Source organism: Salvelinus fontinalis, chromosome 27 (assembly GCF_029448725.1).
Source record: "Salvelinus fontinalis isolate EN_2023a chromosome 27, ASM2944872v1, whole genome shotgun sequence".
NCBI classification, from domain to species: domain Eukaryota; kingdom Metazoa; phylum Chordata; class Actinopteri; order Salmoniformes; family Salmonidae; genus Salvelinus; species Salvelinus fontinalis.
The window spans coordinates 179,235-192,234 of NC_074691.1; the positions used below are offsets into that span (position 1 = coordinate 179,235).

The 13,000-nt window shown below is 42.3% G+C and overlaps 1 protein-coding gene across 2 annotated transcripts in view; it reads right to left on the bottom strand.

The window, feature by feature from the left end:
* Positions 1-13,000, bottom strand: part of LOC129824820 (acyl-CoA:lysophosphatidylglycerol acyltransferase 1-like) — an 81,145-nt gene that overhangs the window by 66,158 nt on the left and 1,987 nt on the right. The gene's annotated exons all lie outside the window — the stretch shown is intronic.

Consider the following 13,000-nt stretch of genomic DNA (forward strand, 5'->3'; position numbering starts at 1 on the left):
GTCAAGAAAGACCGGGAAGCAGAGTCTACCGGTTGACGTCTCAATTGCATTGTGCTTGTTTTGTTCAGCAGAGGGGGCTGCTCGCTATATCAGCTTCATTTACTCTTCTTCTAACTACTTGCTCGCGCTAGTTTTAGAGAACTGCTGTGGAAAACTGGGCCAGAAGCTAGCAAGGGTCAAGTGAATCCATAACATCACTACAAACGTCTTTTCAAGCCAGGTAAGTTACACTCGTTTGAGAAACTAGCTAATGATGTTATGTCACAACTTATTATATAGATAAATGCTCTGCTTTATAAGGTTTTAAATAGCTAATGTTAGCTAGCATAACCTATCTACCTAGGTTAGCCAGCTACTGTCATGGTAGCTAGGTTAAAAAACATTCACATGTAAACATGCAGTGAACAGGCTATTTTGAAAATATGATTATATTAAATTAATGCACAATGAGAATATTTATTTGTAGATTACAATTTTAATGGTTTGGCATTATAAGTAGTGTGAAAACATATTTCGAAATTTTCATGGATAACATTAGCATAACGTTTTCTGTAAGAGTAGAAAGACTGGATAAGAAGCAGAGTGAGACAGAGGAGGAAAGTACAAAGATATGATTACAGAGCCTGCCAATTTATTATTCCAAACAATGTTTGAGATAAAATACCAAAACGAGGCAAGCAATGGGAATCTTTTAACCAAAGTATTTGATCTAATAGTGTACTATTTATTATTAAAGATTGGAGAAGAAGGAAAAATTAAAGGGAGTAAAAAGAGTGAGGCGAGGAGAGTGTGGAAGAGTGAGGTGGAAAGGTAAAGAGAAGGAAAGGAAGAAAGATCAGGAAGAGAAGAAAAAGTTGAGCGTAAGAACAGTGACACAAGGAGAGTGAAGAAGAGCAGACAGAGGAGATACAATGGCTCTTTCCAAGAAACGAAAATGCCATTTTAATCACAACATGAGAGAATTTACATTTATACGCTCAGGTCAAGGCCTGAGTTAACTGCACCAATGGTTAACTGCACCCTTTGTAATTCCTCTTTTTCCAATTGGCAGCGGGGGAAGAACGGCAGTGGTAGAACATCAACAGACAAAAAAGCATAAAGCCTCTCTGATTGCCTGTGTTGGTATACCCTCTGTCACCACATTCTTCAAGGTAGAGATTTCCCAAGAAGAATATGATCGCTTTTATTCACCCACATGGGTATATGCTCCTAAAAAAGCAATGAAGAGATGGGAGAAACTGGACTTGCAGTGCATCAAGCATCAAAAACAGAACCAAGTTTTTCCAGATTAACTAGAAACTAACTAGGTTTCCCCTTTTATCTGCAGATTAATTGTCAGAGTAGAAAACACACGATTGTGTGTGACTCAAAATAGGTCAAAATTCTACAAAGATCCAGGAAAAAAGAACCTTGTGCATTTCAGGTAAAATAACAACCCAATGGGCCTCCTGAGTGTCGCAGCAGTCTAAGGCACTGTTTTGCAGTGCTAGAGGCGTTACTACAGACCTGGGTTCATTCCCGGGCTTTGCTACAGTAGTGGCCGGGAGTCCCATAGGACGGTGCACAATTGGACCAGCGTCGTCCGGGTTAGGCCGAGGGGTCTTTACTTGGCTCATCACGCCCGAGCCATACCGATTCCTTGTGGCGGGCCGGGGGCCTGCAGGTTGACCCTGGTCGCCAGTTGAACGGTATTTCCTCCGACACATTGGTGCAGCTGGATTCCGGGTTAAGCTGGCGGCTGTTAAGGAGTGCGGTTAGGCTGGTCATGTTTCGGTGGACGCATGACTCCACCTTTGCCTCTCCCAAGTCCGTTAGGGAGTTGCAGCGATGAGACAAGATAGACATTGGGGAGAAGGGGGGGGGGATAAAATACAATTTAAAAAAACCAAAAAAAAAACAGTGTTTATATCCCAGGACAACTTATCTAGCAACAGCAAGCTAGCTAGCTAAATTTCAATGAATGCTTCGACCTGTCTCCAAATTAATATAGTTGGTTCAGAGTTCGTTTTGATATTTCAACCTGCGTGTCCAGTTCGCATCTGGTGTGGATGGACAAAAATCAATATGCACGCGCATGCTCTGTCTAGTCAGCATGTTAGGCTACTATGGTGAGCGAGTGTTGCGCCTCTTCATTTTCAATAAGTATTGATTACCCATTACATTTGCCTCTGCCTGCAAATCATCCTATATGCAAAACGTAGCAAGTGTCGCTGTAATCATTCTTGCTGCGTCAAGTTCAATAGCTATACATGCAAGATCAGGTGTGAGTGTGGTCTCAATTTAATAGAGTAGGCTATAGCTTATGCATGGGCGGAGAAGAACGAGGCAGTTATCTTACCAAGGAAATATACTTCCTAAATATATGACTAGGCTATAGATTACGACATTGCCTAGAAACAAATATTGATCACCCATATGTCGCCCTCTGAAAATCTTCCCACTCCTAAAATGGTAGGCTATAAAATAGCTCAAGAGAAAAACTCTTGCGCTCTTCAAACTACATCTAGCATATTTATATTTAACTAGGCAAGTCAGTTGAGAACAAGTTCTTATTTACAATGACAGCCTAAATTGGCTGATATAGCCCAGTAATACAGATAAGTCTTATATAGAAAGGGCCACGGGAGAATCTATGGTAATTCAACCAGTGGCGTGTATTCACAGATGCCAAGGGAAACCATGCTTCCAAGTATTTGACGAATAAAAACATTCAAATATTCTCATCTCTCCCTGTGTTTTCATGATTTCCGTCAATTCACAAGTGGCTGACTCTCACTGGAAGAATCATAAGAGCGAGGGAAACAGCTCCACTCTGTCTCAGTATTTGTAGCCATGTATCTGATGCTGTCTGGATCGAAAAAGTGTAACATGTTGCCGCCGTAGCATTTGAATGATTGATGCCAGCAAGCATTAGGCCTCCCTTGATAAAATAAATATAATAATTAGCCAATCAGCATTGAGCTGAGCTCAACTGTGGGTTGTCTTGGTGCAGCAAAACGCCAAGGGTGACCAGGTTGGATTTTGCTTCACACCATTCAAATCACTTCCTATGCAAAACTGTGTTTCTGGTCTGCTTGTGTTGATATCCTGCAGTAGCTAGCTTGCTAAATCATCCTTTTCCTAAGCCATGGGGATTTGGACTTCTTATGGTTTTGACTTAATTCTCTGTACAGGCCAATGATAATGGCAATTCTGATCTAACCATAAATGTATATGATGTGCCACTGGCCTGAGGCTGGAAGTTAAATACGTAGCCTAATAGGTTCACGTTAACTAGCTAGCCAACTTAGCTGGTTCATCGTTTCCCATGTGAGGAAGTTAAGCTACCTAGTTTTATAGGCTAGTAATGCTTACTAGCCTATGAACAAAAACAAAACTATGACAGAGCCATAGACCGCTTTACCAGCATGAAAGATGATGGCATTGGCATTCAACTAGTCTACAAGTAGGGTAAGTCAACATTTTTGTTTTAATTGCGCACCCACACAGAAATCAGTACTATGGACAGCCAAATGATACTCATCAACATTGACTGGACTAAATTGTTTTTGGGATCTTTGTTTTCAACAGTGGCGTGCCGTGGGCCTGGGGCCTTCAGTGAGGTACTACAGTCCCCCCCGAATTAATCCACCTCTTATTACCATCATTATGATGCCATGGCTCTAGACACTATACATTTAGACAGAAACGCAGTATAACCAGGCGTTGCGTCACCTTGAAATTGACATTTTTGGGTAAACAGTGTTTACCCAAAAACATGACACAATCAATGAGTCTTTTCAATATTTCCCTATTTTTCTTCACCTTTTCATTGTGCAGCTCCGTAGCCCTGCGCGCTTGTTCTTTGAGCTGTAGATCCACTCGTGTCCCCAAAAGTTTTCAAAAGCACCATTGCTTGTTAGTGCCCAGCCATACTTTGGTGTCTCGTTGCTGCCTTGGTTAGACAACTCAAGTTTGCAAAGCCAGTGTGGCTCCTAACACCAAATCGATCACTTGCAAATAATAGGCAATCCCAGCAGTACAGTTTGCAGTGCTTCTCGGAGCCTGTGAGCCATTGAGAGCGCTCGTAGTTGAAACTTTGAAAGTGGCGAGCGAACGAAGCCCTTTCCCGCCTGTGACAGGCTTTGTGGCGTCGGGCGACCTCTCCTTACAATGTCTAACTTTTCTTGAAAAGTTCGTCTTGAGAATGGCGTTATAATTATATCCTCGACCAAATCGATATCTTCTCCTCCTTCCGCCATTGTGGGTTGAAAAAACAGCTTAGTAGTACGCAAATTAATTCGTTTATCAAATTCAGTTTCCTAGATCTCCATAGGACCTGCCTCTCAATATTGGTAATCCAATCAAAAGATGTGCACGCACTACGCCTGCTAGCTGGCTCCTGTGTAACACTGGAGCCAGCCAGCAGGCATACAATAGCCAACTCTAAAGCTGATTGGTTGACACTAAATTTTCATTTCCATTCACTATAAGCTACAAGCGCCCGCACTGTTGATTCTGAAGGCCTGAGGGCAGATTTTAGACCCCTGGCAACATGATGGCTGAATATGATTGGATAAAAGATCTAACATAAAGACCAGCCCTCCAAATCTCAACCTGGGGCTGGAAGCAGTGCAACCAAGAGGAAAGCTATGAAATGAAGAGTATAACTCTTACTCTGGGGAATAATTTAAATACATATTTGTGGGAAAATATATTTAAAAAAAAATTATATTCTGATGTTTAGGCCAGCAGAGAAGGCCTTGCAGGCCCTGACGGCCCACCACTGGTTTTCAGTATATTAAACTAAGCATATACAGTATATAGGCTTGTTGATTTGACGATGTATAAATGTTTAAGTTGAAATGTTGCTGAAATAGCGGAGGCAGTGCTCCTGTTGTTTTTGTGCTGACTTGCAGTAACTCTGTGCTTCTAAATCAGTAGTTGTTTTAGTAAACTGTCGAAAATATTAAGTTGCTTGACCATGTTGCAGGTGATAACTGTTACATGCAATATTTGTTTTGTGGACTTTAGACAGATGTTGCTGCCTGGTTGTGTGACGAAACAAAAGTGTGTAGTTCAATTTATTCCACCACTGTGTGACTTGTCTTTGTCGTCACGGCCTGATTGTATATCATGGTGGTGTGTGAATTGATGGGTTATAGAGCAAACAACGCAATTATTACAACGTATGTTGTAATATGGCTTTTTAACTAGCTTGGCTTCCTCTGTGATTTTACCCACACGCCACAACTGAACTAACCTACTGCCTATAGAGCGCAAAATTGACGAGACCATGGCTGGAAAGTGAGCTGTGTCACATATGCCTAAAATAACATTGCAGGACTGCAGTTCGGTTTGGGACCAGTTCTTGCAGTTGTGAGTGGGAGTCAGACAGAAAGCCGGGAGGTACAGGCGGTGCGGTATGAAAAGCTGCGGGTACAGGCGGGGTGAAGAAATCAGTCTGGCACAGACCTCTACAACACCCAATGTGACCAAGGAAAAGATGGTGAACATTTCTCAACATGACAGACAGGATATGATATTTTGGTATTCTACTCCAACCGAAAAAACCAAATCAATAAGAGCACATCACTGCATGCCACCGTTCTGTGAGGCGGAAGTTTGACCAAAACAGCCACAACCAAGTTGTTGCCACTCACTCTAATCCCGCCTTCCCGGCCTACTAGGGCACCTGTCTCGGCCTGGCGATGTAACATTCTGGGCAGACGACTTGGATATAACTTTGCTGCTTAGTAGAGTGGGGTGAAAGGGTGCAGAAGTCATAGGACAGTCCAAATTAGCACCATATGTTGACATGAACGTTACAAAATATAACATCCACGGTGAACTTATATTAGTGAGAAAGAACAAAGGCTGATCATGTGTTTATACAGTATTAGCTACACATTATTGATCATGTTCCTACCAAGTTGTGAAACAGCAACACTGCAGACCAGTCGAGACTCCAATTACTTGAATTGCTTTCTGTATTATATATATATATAACAGATCTGCTAGTTTCTCTTCGATCTCTCTCACATTCCTCCATAATCTGGGAATACAGGGATCGGCACTGCTGCTACTCAGAGGGAAGACTGGTGAGGAGGAAGCCCCAGTGAACTTTGACCTCAGTGTGGAGGTAGACAGATCTGGTGCGCATGCATTGCACTCACATTCTGCCATGCTGTACAGATGTTCTGTAACACTCAAAATTGATGTGACTCTGTTGATGCACCCTAGTCTGTCACACAGGTCTGCCCATGAGGTGGTATGGAGGGAAGAGTGGGAATGTGGTCGAATACTCACATAATATCAACAGAGCGTTATCTTTTCTACATGACATACTTTTTGTACCCAGAACCTGGAAAATGGCTGAATGTTTGGCTATACTACACTGAACAAAAATACAAACAAAACATGTGCTGGTGACAAACAGACACAAAAATGATGTCTCAAGTTGAGGGAGCGTGAAATTGGCATTCTGACTGCAGGAATGTCCACCAGAGCTGTTGCCTGAGTGAGTGATGTAAATTCCAATGTCATTTTAGGGAATTTGGTAGTATATTCAACCGGCCTCACAACTGCAGCCCACGTGTAACCACGCCAGCCCAGGACTTCCACATCCAGCTTCCTTACCTGCGGGATCGTCTGAGACCAGTCACCTCAACAGCTGATAAAATGTGGGTTTGCACAACTGAAGAATTTATGCACAAACTTTCAGAAACCCCATCTGCATGCTCAGAAGTGTGCTCTCCACTGATTAATCCCCGTTTCAACTAAACCGGGCAATGGCAGACCCAGGTCGCAAGTCTGGATACTATGTTTGGGGTTTAAGGCTGGGTTTCTATATAGCACTTTGTGACATCTGATGTAAAAAAGGCTTTATAAATAAGCGTGATTGATTGGAGTGTGAGTAGATCTCAATTGCATACTCCTTGTCTCCTCAAAACACTATTGGATGAGAAAGCCAGAAGTCCCTCCCCTCTGACCTTTCTCCCATGGGTTTTGAGGAGTACACAATTAAGATTTTTCCTGTGTGTATATTACAGGTTTCCAGCAACCACCAAGCCCTGCATACAGGCAGGTTTCAACTCGCTTCAGGGCCCTACTCACACATGCATGGTGAACAAGAACTCCCTCAATGGGAGAGATGAGGCAAAAGGGTGTGGGTGAGTTTACTGCAGTGGACACAACACAGCCTAACTGGAGTTGCACCATAGGCCTAGATACGGGATCTTGGCCTCACATCAGTGCCAAGCAAGTAAACTCACCCACACCTCTCCCATTGAGGGAGTGCTTGTTTATAACAGGTTTAGCTGATTGAGGGGACTGTGGGAGGAGAGCGAGCATAAACGGTGGCTTTGGATAGTTTCTATTTGGATTCCAAGGCCCGTCGAATCACCCATGAGGATACACACACCCAGGTGCACAACGAGTCAGGAAGTCTGGACTCCCACACTGCAACTCTGCTATGAACTATTCTGCTTGAAACCAACCCATTAGAGTTTTAAAATCAGGAGAAAATGGAAAGTCAGCTCCAGTAACAGCAGATGGATGTAACCTCAATTTAGCCCAACATTCGAGCTGAAGTACATCTGTTTCATTGTTAAATTAATTCATACGAATGTGGCCTAATTGATCTTTCCCTTTTGGGCCTTAAAAGACACAATTTGAAAGACTTGCTGCTGTTCAAATGGTTTTAAAGATGTGATATGATGAGACTCCTTGACTTACCACATTTTGTTACAGCCTTATTATAAAATTGATTAAATAAATAGTTCAATCCTGGTTTCATCAGACGAGAGAATGTTGTCTCATGGTCTGAGTCCTTTAGGTGCCTTCTGGCAAACTCCAAGCGTGCTATCATGTACCTTTTACTAAGGAGTGGCTTCCGTATGGACACTAACATAAAAGGCTTGATTGGTGGAGTGTTGCAGAGATATTTGTCCTTCTGGAAGGTTCTCCCATCTTCAAAGAGGAACTCTGGAGCTCTGTCAGAGAGACCATCAGGTTCTTGGTCACCTCCCTGACAAAGGCCCTTCTCCCACGATGCTCAGTTAATCCGGCCGGCCAGCTCTAGGAAGAGTCTTGGTGGTTCCAAACTTCTTCCATTTAAGAATGATGTAAGCCACTGTGTTCTTGGGGATCTTCAATGCTGCAGACATTTTTTTGGTACCCTTCCCCAGGTCTGTGCCAACACAATCCTGTCTGAGCTCTATGGACAATTCCTTCGACCTTATGGCTTGGTTTTTGCTCTGAAATGCACCGTCCACTGTGGCACCTTATATAGACAGGTGTGTGCCTTTCCAAGTCATGTCCAATCAATTGAATTTACCACAGGTGGACTCCAATCAAGTCTTATAGCAAAAGGTCTGAATACATACAGTTGAAGTCGGAAGTTTACATTCACTTAGGTTGGAGTCATTAAAACTAGTTTTTCAACCACTCAACAAATTTCTGGTTAACAAACTATAGTTTTGGCAAGTCGGTTAGGACATCCACTTTGTGCATCACAATTCCAGTGGGTCAGACGTTTACATACACTAAGTTGACTGTGCCTTTAAATCAGCTTGGAAAACTCCAGAAAATGTCATGGCTTTAGAAGCTTCTGATAGGCTAATTGACATAATTTGAGTCAAATGGAGGTGCACCTGTGGATGTATTTCAAGGCCTACATTCAAACTCAGTGCCTCTTGCTTGACATCATAGGAAAAACAAAAGAAATCAGCCAAGACCTAAAAAAAAAAAAAAAGAGACCTTCACAAGTCTGGTTCATCCTTGGGAGCAATTTCCAAATGCTTGAAGGTACCATGTTCATCTGTACAAAAAAATAGTACGCAAACACCATGGGACCACGCAGCCGTCATACCGCTCTGGAAGGAGACGTGTTCTGTCTCCTAAAGATGAACGTGCTTTGGTGCGAAAAGTACAAATCAATCCCAGAACAACAGCAAAGGACCTTGTGAAGATGGAGGAAAGAGGTACAAAAGTATCTAAAACGAATACTATAGACATAACCTGAAAGGCCGCTCAGCAAGGAAGAAGCCACTGCTTTAAAACTGCAATAAAAAAGCCAGATTACGGTTTGCAACTACACATGGGGACATAGATAATACTTTTTGGAGAAATGTCCTCTGGTCTGATGAAACAAAAATAGAACTGCTTGGCCATAATGACTCTCATTATATTAGGAGGAAAATGGGAGGGGCTTGCAAGCCAAAGAACACAATCCCAACTGTGAAGCGCGGGGGTGGCAGCCTCATGTTGTGGGGGTGCTTTGCTGCAGGAGGAACAGGTGCATTTCACAAAATATATGGCATCATGAGGTAAGAGAAATTGTGGATATATTGAAGCAACATCTCAAGACATCAGTCAGGAAGTTAAAACTTGGTCGCAAATGGGCAAGGAGGCCTACAAACATGACTCAGTTACATGCGCTCTGTCAGAAGGAATGGGCCAAAATTCACCCAACTTATTGTCGGAAGCTTGTGGAAGGCCACCTGAAACATTTGACCCAAGTGAAACAATTTAAAGGCAATGCTACCAAATTCTAATTGAGTGTATGTAAACTTCTGAACCACTGGGAATGTGATGAAAGAAATAAAAGCTGAAATAAATCACTCTACTATTATTCTAATATTTCTCATTCTTAAAATAAAGTGGTGATCCTAACCGACCTAAAACAGGGAATTTTTTACTAGGATTAAAATGTCAGGAATTGTGAAAAACTGAGTTTAAATGTATATGGCTAAGGTGTATGTAAACTTGACTTCAAGTGTGTGTAAGTATATATATAGTTTAATTAAACAATTGATTATTGAACTGCTTCAGGCTTAGTACAACTGCCTTTACCTATCATTACTCATATATACGCATTAGTCTTAGTAAACAACATAGGCCCAAAATCAGTATAAAATTCATGTCATTCTCGTGGACCATGAGTCCTTGTATCCACAGCTCTATGTGAGTGTTTGCATTTCCCCAGTCCTCAGAATTAGGCCTACACCAAATGTAGTGGTGGAGCTGCTGTTAGGCTGAAATACAAAATCAGCATTATGATTGTAAGTGTCAGCATTGCAGCTTTCTCAACAATCTAAGAATACAGTCCATAATGGAGAGAAGAAGCAGCTGGTGGCTGATATACAGATGGTAATATTACTGGTGTGAATCAGAGGAGTCTGGTGGGAGGAGCTATAAGGAGGACGGGCTCTGTGTAAAGGCTGAAGTGCAATACATGGAACTGTGTCAAACATGTGGTTTCTATATGGTTGATACGGTTCAATTTATTACATTCCAGCCATTACAATGCGCCCGTCCTCCTATTGCTTGTCCCATCAGCCTCTGGTGGGAATAGGCTATTCAAATTCTCTCTCGTGGTTTGGAGTGGTAAAACTATACATGTCCATATCGTATCACCACAATGAACCAATTGACATTACTGAAATTGCTACTGCCCACACTGTTCTCCCAAACACGGTACTTTCCCTAAATTCTCATTTAACCAAGAGTAGACAATGTTATGTTGAAAGGGAGTCATGAAAAGCTATGTAGCAATGAGTCACGCAAGATAATCACAATCATAGCAGCTTCAGCTGTTATTTACTCGACTGTTCCTAAAAGTAACAGCCCTGTAAGTAACTACTGATCTAATGCGTAAAGAGGTTATTCATATGCAGAGAATGGGTGCGTTGGCAGTCCTGTTACAGGACAAGGTACTACTCCGGCAGTTCAGCAAGCTCTTCTCTTGCCTGGCTCAGCGGTAACCTCGTTGTCTAACTTGCTCATCAAGGTCCCATTACACATAGTGCTTTTGGAAAGTATTCAGACTCCTTCACTTTTCCACATTTTGTTACAGCCTTATTCTAAAATGGATTACTTTTTTTTTATCCTTAAGCTACACACAATACCCCATAATGACAAAGCGAAAACAGGTTTAGACATTTTTTGCAAATCTATTAAAAATAAACACAAATAACTTATTTACATAGGTACCTCATACCTTTGCTATGAAACTCTAAATTGAGCTCAGGTGCATCTGTTTCCATTGATCATCCTTGAGATGTTACTACAACTTGGAGTCCACCTGTGGTAAATTCAATTGATTGGACATGATTTGTCTATATAAAAAAAGGTCCCACAGCTGACATGTCAGAGCAAAAACCAAGCCATGAGGTCGAAGAAATTGTCCGTAGAGCTGAGACAGGATTGTGTCGATGCAAAGATCTTGGGAACAGTAGCAAAAAAATGTCTGCAGCATTGAAGGTCACCAAGAACGAAGTGGCCTCCAACATTATTAAATGGAAGTTTGAAACAACCAAGACTCTTTAAATAGCAATCGGGGGAGAAGGGCTTTCATCAGGGAGGTGACCAAGAACCCGATGGTCACTGACAGAGGTCCAGAGTTCCTCTGTGGAGATGGGAGAACATTCCAGAAGGACAACCATCTGTTCAGCACACCACCAATCAGGCCTTTATGTTAGAGTGGCCAGATGGAAGCAACTCAGTAAAAGGCACATAACAGCCCGCTTGGAGTTTGCCAAAAAGCACCTAAAGGACTCTCAGACCATGAGAAACAAGATTCTGTGGTCTGATGAAACCAAAATGTAACTCTTTGGCCTGAATGCCAAGCATCCCGTCTAGAGGAAACCTGGCACCATCCCTACGGTGAAGCATGGTGGTGGCAGCATCATGCCGTGGGGATGTTTTTCAGCAGCAGGGACCAGTCAGGATTGAGGGAAACATGAACGGAGCAAAGTACTGATGAAAACCTGCTCCAGAGCACTCAGGACCTCAGACTGGGGGCAAAGGTTTACCTTCCAACAGGACAACAACCCTAAGCACACAGCAAAGACAACACAGGAGTGGCTTCGGGACAAGTCTCTGAATGTCCTGGAGTGTCCCAGCCAGAGCCCAGACTTGAACCTGATCGAACATCTCTGGAGAGACCTAAAAATAGCTGAGCAGCGATGCTCCCCATCCAACCTGACAGAGCATGGGAGAATCTGCATTGAAGAGTGGAAGAAACTCTCCAAATACATGTGTCAAGCTTGTAGCGTTATACTCAAGACTCGAGGCTGTAGTCGCTGCCAAAGATGCGTTAAAAAAAGTACTGAGTAAAGGGCCAGAAATACTTATTTAAAAGTGATATTTACATTTATTTTTAATACATTTGCTAGAATTTCTCAAATCCTGTTTTGCTGTCAGTAATGGTATTGTGTAATTTTATGAGGGGGGAAAAACTAAAAGGGGATCAGGTGATATTGAAAGGCTTGTTGAAATCAATACTTTGATTCCACCACACCTGTCTGAACCAATGATAATGACAGTTTATGTCCACAGTAACCCCTGAATAAGGCTGTAACGTAACAAAATGAGGAAAAGGGGGTCTGAATACTTTCTGAATGCACTGCATGTTGCAAAAACAAGTCCGTGTTCGATGCATTATTTATCAGCAGGCCTTGTTGATCCTCATGTTCAGCACTTTGTCATTTATAAGCATTTTCCTCTTGGCCCGGTGCAATCAAACACTGCTCAGAGGGCAATGTGGCTCCCAGACACCCAATTGAAAGTGGGAACACCTGGCACATTTTTGTGTGTGAATGAACTTAGAAATAGTGTTGCCGGCAAAACAGGACTGTATGTATCAAGTGATTACAGTCACTGTACTATACAGACTTGCCTACTATATGAGAATGTGATGACACTTGAAGCAATTGTGCATGGTCTTAAACCAAAAGGAGTCTGTCTATAACATAAATCTTACATTTACAGGTAGGTATACATAACGTATACAAGGGGGATGACCTGTTCAGCACGAACTTCCTAGTTCCTACAGACAGTAGCTATTGGTCTTGCAGTTGAGGTACAAGTTATTCTGAATGGGGATCAGGTGATATTGAAAGGGTTGTTGAAATCAATACTTTGATTCCACCACACCTGTCTGAACCAATGATAATGACAGTTTGTGTCCACAGTAACCCATGTATTCATAACCATTCCCAGTTTCAACCACAACTTT